Genomic DNA, 7,101 nt, shown 5'->3' on the forward strand with positions numbered 1-7,101 from the left:
AGTGATCATTCCCTGGTCCTCTCTCCCCGCTATCTCCCAGATAATGCTGCCCCCCGCTTCCCCTTCACGCAGAGAAGGAGTGGCCAGAGATCGAGCGGGCGTGGCTTTACAATGAAAGAAAATGTGTGTCGAATAACAGAATCAGGCCCCTACCTGGTGCCCGGGGAGCGGCGTTGAGCTGTCGGGCGCGGCGGGCCGACAAGGTGCCGACGAACAGAGACAGGAACCTGGGGCAGCCGAGCAGCCGTTTCTGTGGAGGTCATCGGGCATGAGAGGAGCCTTTCGGCGGGATTGAGATATCGTGAGAGTGAGCGCGAGATTTAAACAAACGAGCAGGGCCTTCGGAAAGAGCAGCGTGAAATGGTGATGATGGTGCATTGTGAGAAAGAGGTAGGAATATAAATTATATAGTTAGGGAAATGCAAGCAGCTATTAATGAAGTAGTGAAATGGGGACATGAGTGGGGACTGAAATTTTCCATTGCGAAAACTTGAGCTGTTTATTTTGTGTTCTAAAAGGAACATTGCCCCCACAATTGATCTCAATTTACATGTTAAATCAGGGGTCCAGTCAGTGATAAAGTGTCTCGGTATGTGGATGGACACAAGGATAATTTGGAAGGATCATGTCAATAAAAATCTGCAGATGCGTAAATAATGTCTTTAATGTGCTCAAGTGACTGATTTGGATCTGATGAGGGTACGAGTGGGAGGTCACTTAAATGTATTTTGCTTTAATCAAACCTGTCTTTGATTATGAATGTATTGCTTCTGGGTCAGCCTCACCAGTGGTCTTAAAGCCCGTTAGATGAAGTTCAAATTCAATCATTGAGATTATTTTTTGGTGCTATTAAATCATCCCCAATTTCAGCATTACTAGTGGAAATGGATTAAGTACCTTTACATCTACACAGCTTACTGTTAGCAATGGTTTATTGGGTTAATGTAAGAGGACATAAAGCTGGTCCTAAAAGATTGCCAACATCAGTCATGTTGCGATGACTGTATTCGCAAGGTATTCTGTTTTGGGTGGATGGAAAATGAATGGGCAGAAAATCTTGGGTTCTTTGATGTGAAATATGGTCCCGGTGTACCCCTTTCTGTCACTACTCCATGGTTTTTCCCTTTGCAGGTGGTTGACTTTAGCCTTCAAGAAAAGATCAAGATGACAATTGATTGTACATCCGTGGTATAGGGAATTCAGCAATACATGCAAGGCAGACATTGTGGATTCTTACACATCACAGTTAATTCAAAAGACCCAGTGACAGGTCGTTCAGGTGTCTCTGATTATGTTCCAAAGGTTCAGGTGATTATTGAGAAAGGATTATCATACAAAGTATCTGTATTCACAGCTGAGGTGGTTGCTATCATTTTAATCTTGGAATGGGCTGGAGAAGTACATCCTGATTATGTACTTCCGTGCTCTGATTTGATCTGTTTTGACATCTGTTAAAAAATGTACTTTAAATTGTAGGTCAGACGTTGTTCTTGATGAAAACCCCTGGTTTCCCTGGGTTGTGCTAGTCCAGGGAATACACACTCTGGTCCTGCCAAATCCAAGAGATTGGGACGGTACTCCCACCTCAAACCTCGGTTTGTGTGGAGACTGTGTATTTTGCTCCCCTGGTACATCTCAGTGCCAAGAAATAACAGCGTGCTGCATGCGATTATATGAATTATATTTATGAATGTTAACTGAACTAAAGGGTTAGTAAAGAAAAGAAAGAAAAAGACAAAAAAGGCCCATTATAATGAAACAGTCAAATGTGCACAAGTTGGAGCTCAGCTCTTCTGAAAGTTATATTCACCGATACTCAATAGACCTCTGCACCTTACTCCATCGAATGATAGTCCTCCCCCGGGTTGAATCCTGCAACCAGTTCTCTCCAGTGTCTTCTCTCTTCATGTCCCTCCGAAGCAAGACCCCAGATCACACCGATGTCAGGCACACTGAAAAACAACCCGCTCCCCGGATTGGATGGCTCTCATTCCAAAGCACCTATTATCTCCAAATCCAACCATAATCCAAACACTGCTCCTACAGAAATACCATTACATCAACAGTGAAACCTCTATTAGGGTGTTACATTGAGATTGGACAACATCTGTTGAAGCTGCAGGGTTGTGTATACATTTCATATGGGTCCCAGCCCTTGTTGAGGTTGAAGGGAACAAGGTGCCAGACCTTCTAGCTGAGCAATTACTTCAAATTAAGAAAGTAAATGTGGTGCCTTTGCATAAAGGGGAAGCAAAAGCCATGAAATTAGGAGAGGCAGTAGGGGCCACGAGAAGGCCTTGGCGAGCAGGATTTAAGATAGCCCCAAGGCATTCTACAAGTCTGTGAAGAGCAGGAGGATAAGACATAAGAGAATAGGAGTAATGAAGTGTGACAGTGGAAAAGTGTGCAGGAAACAGGAGATAGCTCAGGTACTTTATGAATATTCTGTTTCAGTATTCACTAAGGAAAAGGATCCTGGCGATTGTCGGGTTGACTTACAGCGGATTGAAAAGCTTGAGCATATAGACATTAAGAAAGAGGATGTGCTGGAGCTTTTGGAAAGCATCAAGTTGGATAAGTCTCTGGGATCGGACGAGATGTACCCCAGGCTACTGTGGAAGGTGAGGGGGGAGGTTACTGAGCCTCTAGCAATGATCTTTACATTATCAATGGGGACGGGGGAGATTCTGGAGGATTGGAGGGTTGCAGATGTTGTTCCCTTATTGAAGAAAGGGAGTAGAGATAGTCCAAGAAATTATACACCAGTCAGCCTTGCTTCAGTGGTTGGTAAGTTGGTGGAAAATATCCTAAGAGGCAAGATTTATGAACACTTGGATAGGCATAATATGATTCGCAATAGTCAGCATGGCTTTGTCAAAGGCAGGTTGTGCCTTACGAGCCTGATTGAATTTTCTGAGTATGTGACCAAATATATTGATGAAGGTAGAGTAGTAGATGTAGCTTATATGGATTTCAGCAAGGCATTTGATAAGGTACCCCATGCAAGGCTCATTGAGAAAGTAAGGATGCATGGGATCCAAAGGGACCCTGTTTTGTGGATCTAGAATTGGCTTGCCGACAGAAGGCAAAGAGTGGTTGTAGACGAGTTACATTCTGCATGGAGGTCAGTGACCAGTGGTGTGCCTCAGGGATCTGTCCTGGGATCCCTTTGTGATTTTGATAAATGACTTGGATGAGGAACTGGAGGGATGGGTTAGTGAAGGATACAAAGTTGGTTGTGTTGGAGGGCTGTCAGAGGTTACAGGGGGACGTTGGTAGAATACAAGACTGGGCTGAAAAGTGGCAAATGGAGTTCATCCCAGATAAATGTGATGTGGTTCATTTTGCTAATACGATGCATTGACCTTCATCAACCGTGGGACTGAGTTTCGAAGTCGGGAGGTAATATTACAGCTGTATTGGACCCTGGTCAGACCCCACTTGGAGTACTGTGCTCAGTTCTGGTCACCTTACTGCAGGAAGGATGTGATACTATAGAAAGGGTGCAGAGATTTACAAAGATGTTGCCTGGATCAGGTAGCATGCCTTACGAGAATAATTTGAGTGAACTTGGCCTTTTCTCCTTGGCGTGACAGAGGATGAGAGGTGACCTGATGGAGGTGTACAAGATGACAGACATTCATTATCATGTGGATTGTCAGAGGCTTTTTCCCAGTGCTGAAATGGCTATCACAAGTGGGCACAGTTTTAAGGTGTTTTGAAGTAGGTATAGGGGAGATGCCAGGGCAAGTTCTTTACGCAGTGATTGGTGAGTGCGTGGAATGGGCTGCCGGCGATGGTAGTGGAGGCGCATACGATAGGGTCTTTGAAAAGACTCCTGGATAGGTACATGGAGCTCAGAAAAAAAGAGGGCTATTGGTTACCCAAGGTAAATGGAGGGGAGGAGAAGATGGCGGCGCGACGCAGCGTGCACGGCCGCTCCAAATTGATAGTGTATTTGCGAAGTTGGATAATGTGCACAATCCTGATTTCATAGAGACAGCCGTGAGAAGCACGGAGGAACATCTGGAGAAACTTCTGAACTGCCTGCTTCGCTACCGCTGCTACTGTGTGATCGAGACTCTGCAGAGGGGAAGGCCCCAAATCCTCGGCTTTGCCTGTTGCCGGGGCCGGGGTCGAAGCACTCGGCAGAGATGGTGCTCGGTGTCGGAGACACAAAATAATCTGCAGATGCTGGGGAGAGAGGACCAGGGAATGATCACTCCTGAGGTGAAGAGGGAGGAGGGATGGGGTTGGGGCAGGTCGGAAGGAGTAGGGTGGGCTGAGGCTGGAGCGGGTAGGGTGAGGGACATGGGGGTGGGGAGGGAGGAAGCAGGGGTCACAGTGACCATGGGATAGTTTGAGGGTGGGGGGAATTGGTTATGGGGAGCGAGGGTGCATGGGGGAGGTAGATTGGTGGTGAGGGGCTTGTTGAGGATGGGACAGGGTGCAGACTTCTCACAAGCCCACCAGTCCCTCAGACGTTATTGTTTAATACAGAAGATCTCATTCTCTTGTCCCTTCTCCCTTCTCCCTTTTCCATTTCTACCCTTTCCCCTCTCCTTCCTCTAAAAACACATACAGAGTCACTTGGAATCGGAGGACGCTTTGAAGGAGTCTCGAACTAAGCTGTGCCCGTGGACTTGGTCCAATCCTGGAACCTGACCCCTCACTCCTCGTTCCACATCAGACCTAAACAACACCCCTCTTCCTTCTGAAGAACCAATCCCTCTTGACCTGGACCCATGGAACCCTCTGGACATTGTGGCCTTGGGCTGGCGCTCCCTCAGCAGCTTCCTCGATGCCTGCACTTCTCTGGTAAAGTAGGAGTTGGCCCAGCACTCAAGATCAGTGCGGGACATCCAGGCCAACTGGCTGTCTGGGACTGGGGTGGAAGAAGAAACCTGTCCTGTCAGCTGTTGGTTCAGGCTCTACACCTGACACTCAGAACCTTTCGGAGGTGGTGGAGGGAAATGGGTGAGTGACCGAGATCTTTAATTACATCCCTGCTGGAGCATTGTTCTGCATCAAGGCTGGGTTTTGCCCTGCCCCTTGCCTCATCATACTTGGTGTTCTCTTCCACTGGAGGGAGGTGCCGACGATGAACCATCTCCTGGGCCCAGATGGGGATGAGCAGGCATCTGCAGCGGCCGTTTGCCAGACGACAGGAAGGTGGTGTCGGCACCGCAGACGTGATTTCCAACTCTGAAAATCCAGGTGATTCATTCCCCTGCTGCTTCACCTCTGGGATGGTAGATCACCTGTCACAATTGCAGCAGGACAGGGAACCTTGTGGAAAGTGATTGCACAGCAGACCTCTCCATTGACCAGTTGCCGTGACCGTTCATGGCTGGTGTAGGCCTGAGAGCTGACTGCAGAGGTTGTAAGATGGTGGTTCTCCTACGGGATGTGGGAGAGTGGCCATTGACCATCGTGGTAAGGGCTAGGACGAGGGTGACAGCGTTTGGAAACTAGGACTGTCAGCACCAATGTTGTCCTTACCAACTGTACCTGACTGCATTAAGGTTCAAGGTACATTTATTGTCAAAGAATGTATGCAGTATACAACTCAGCTTCATCATTAACACCACTATTCTCCTGCATCAGGACGTGGACGCACCCATGGACAAAACAACTGGCCATTGACAGCCCAAAGGTTGCAGTGAGCACAGTCACAGGATGATGCCATGCCAGGGTCACCCTCGAGCTGAGGCAAGGGGAGACAGAGATTGGCCGTGCTACATAGGCACGTGGTGGCACATATACTGGGAGTGGGAGAGGGGTTAGAATGTCCAAAGAAACAGGAGTTGTCCACACTTCCCAACTTGGCAGGAGGCTATGGTGTAGTTCTAACCCATGGGATATGGAGATGGGAACTGTGCATGGTACTCCCTCTGTGGGTCTGACCTTGTGATCGGGAGACAGAAAAGGGCATGGTGTTTCCAGTGTGGGTCTCATCCAGCCCTTTCCAGATTTAACCCACATTCAACAATCCCACTGCCTAATCCTCACTGCATGTGATTGATATTCCAGGTTGATGAGTTTGTCCATTTTTGCTGAATGCCTATGGAGGTTCAGAGATTACTGCCCCGTGATGCCCCAAAGGCAATGGCATGCACAATCGGATCAGAATCCAGCGTTGTGGATCCCCTCGATGACAGGCAAGGGGTGACAGAAATTGGCATGCCATCATGATTCACTGTCTGCTGGTATTCCAGAGAGTGGAAGGAGATCCGAATGTTTAAGAACAAGTTTTCCAATTTCCCATACATGCACTGTGCTCCCAGTGCTTCTGACCCAGGCACAGGGAGGAGAGAATTGTGCACAGTGCTCCTGGAGTGCTGACTGAGGATTATGGAGGCGGGAACTGTGTGTGGTCCTCCAAGTGTGTGTTTGACCCAGAAGTAAATTGGTGTTTCGTACATGCCTACCAGTATGAGTCTGAAACAGCTCATTTCAGATTTAAGCCATGTTTGACAGTCGGAGTGTTAAACTCTCAGTACCTGTACCTAATATTCCAGGGGCATCCAGCAGGGAACGAAGCCTTGTCATTGTTCCTATTATATATGATTCTTTGCCCGACTGCACGTTCAGTGTCAGCAGGCTGCTGCCCCTGCAATAGGACTGGGGACTCTGTGGAAAGAAATTTCAAAGGTCCAGAATCATTGCACTGTGCACGACTGTGCTCCTTTGCGGATTTAATCCATGTTTTGCAGTCCTGCTGTATAAGATTCAATCAAAATGTTCAATCAGGAGACGAAGGGTTGTCCGGGTTCCCACTGAATGAGATTTCGTGTCTTGCTGCTCATCCATCAGAATTGAAGATGGACTGTCACAGCTGCAAAATGCCTAGGAACACAGTGGAAAAAGATTGCTCGGCTGCCCCGGTTTCCCGTCTCCGTCCGTCGGCAGCTTGTCTGTCGGCCGGCCGGCCGCCCCCGACAGCTGAACCAGGTAGGGCCCTGATTCTGTTATTCGACACACATTTTCTTTCATTGCAAAGCCACGCCCGCTGGATCTCGGGGCCGCTCCTTCTGTGAGCGAAGGGGTAGCCGGGGGCAGCGTTATCTGGGAGATAGCAGGGAGAGAGGACCAGGGAAT

At 48.2% G+C, this 7,101-nt stretch overlaps 1 long non-coding RNA gene across 1 annotated transcript; it reads left to right on the forward strand.

Annotated features, from left to right (window-relative positions):
• The first annotated feature begins 296 nt into the window (after nt 1–296).
• Nucleotides 297–5,040, forward strand: LOC140191679 (uncharacterized). The gene is made up of 5 exons (XR_011883872.1): nt 297–390; nt 1,132–1,308; nt 2,455–2,621; nt 3,998–4,230; nt 4,585–5,040. It is a non-coding gene; the product is annotated as an uncharacterized lncRNA (long non-coding RNA).
• The last annotated feature ends 2,061 nt before the right edge of the window (nt 5,041–7,101 follow it).

Source organism: Mobula birostris, chromosome X (genome assembly GCF_030028105.1).
Source record: "Mobula birostris isolate sMobBir1 chromosome X, sMobBir1.hap1, whole genome shotgun sequence".
Taxonomy (NCBI): domain Eukaryota; kingdom Metazoa; phylum Chordata; class Chondrichthyes; order Myliobatiformes; family Myliobatidae; genus Mobula; species Mobula birostris.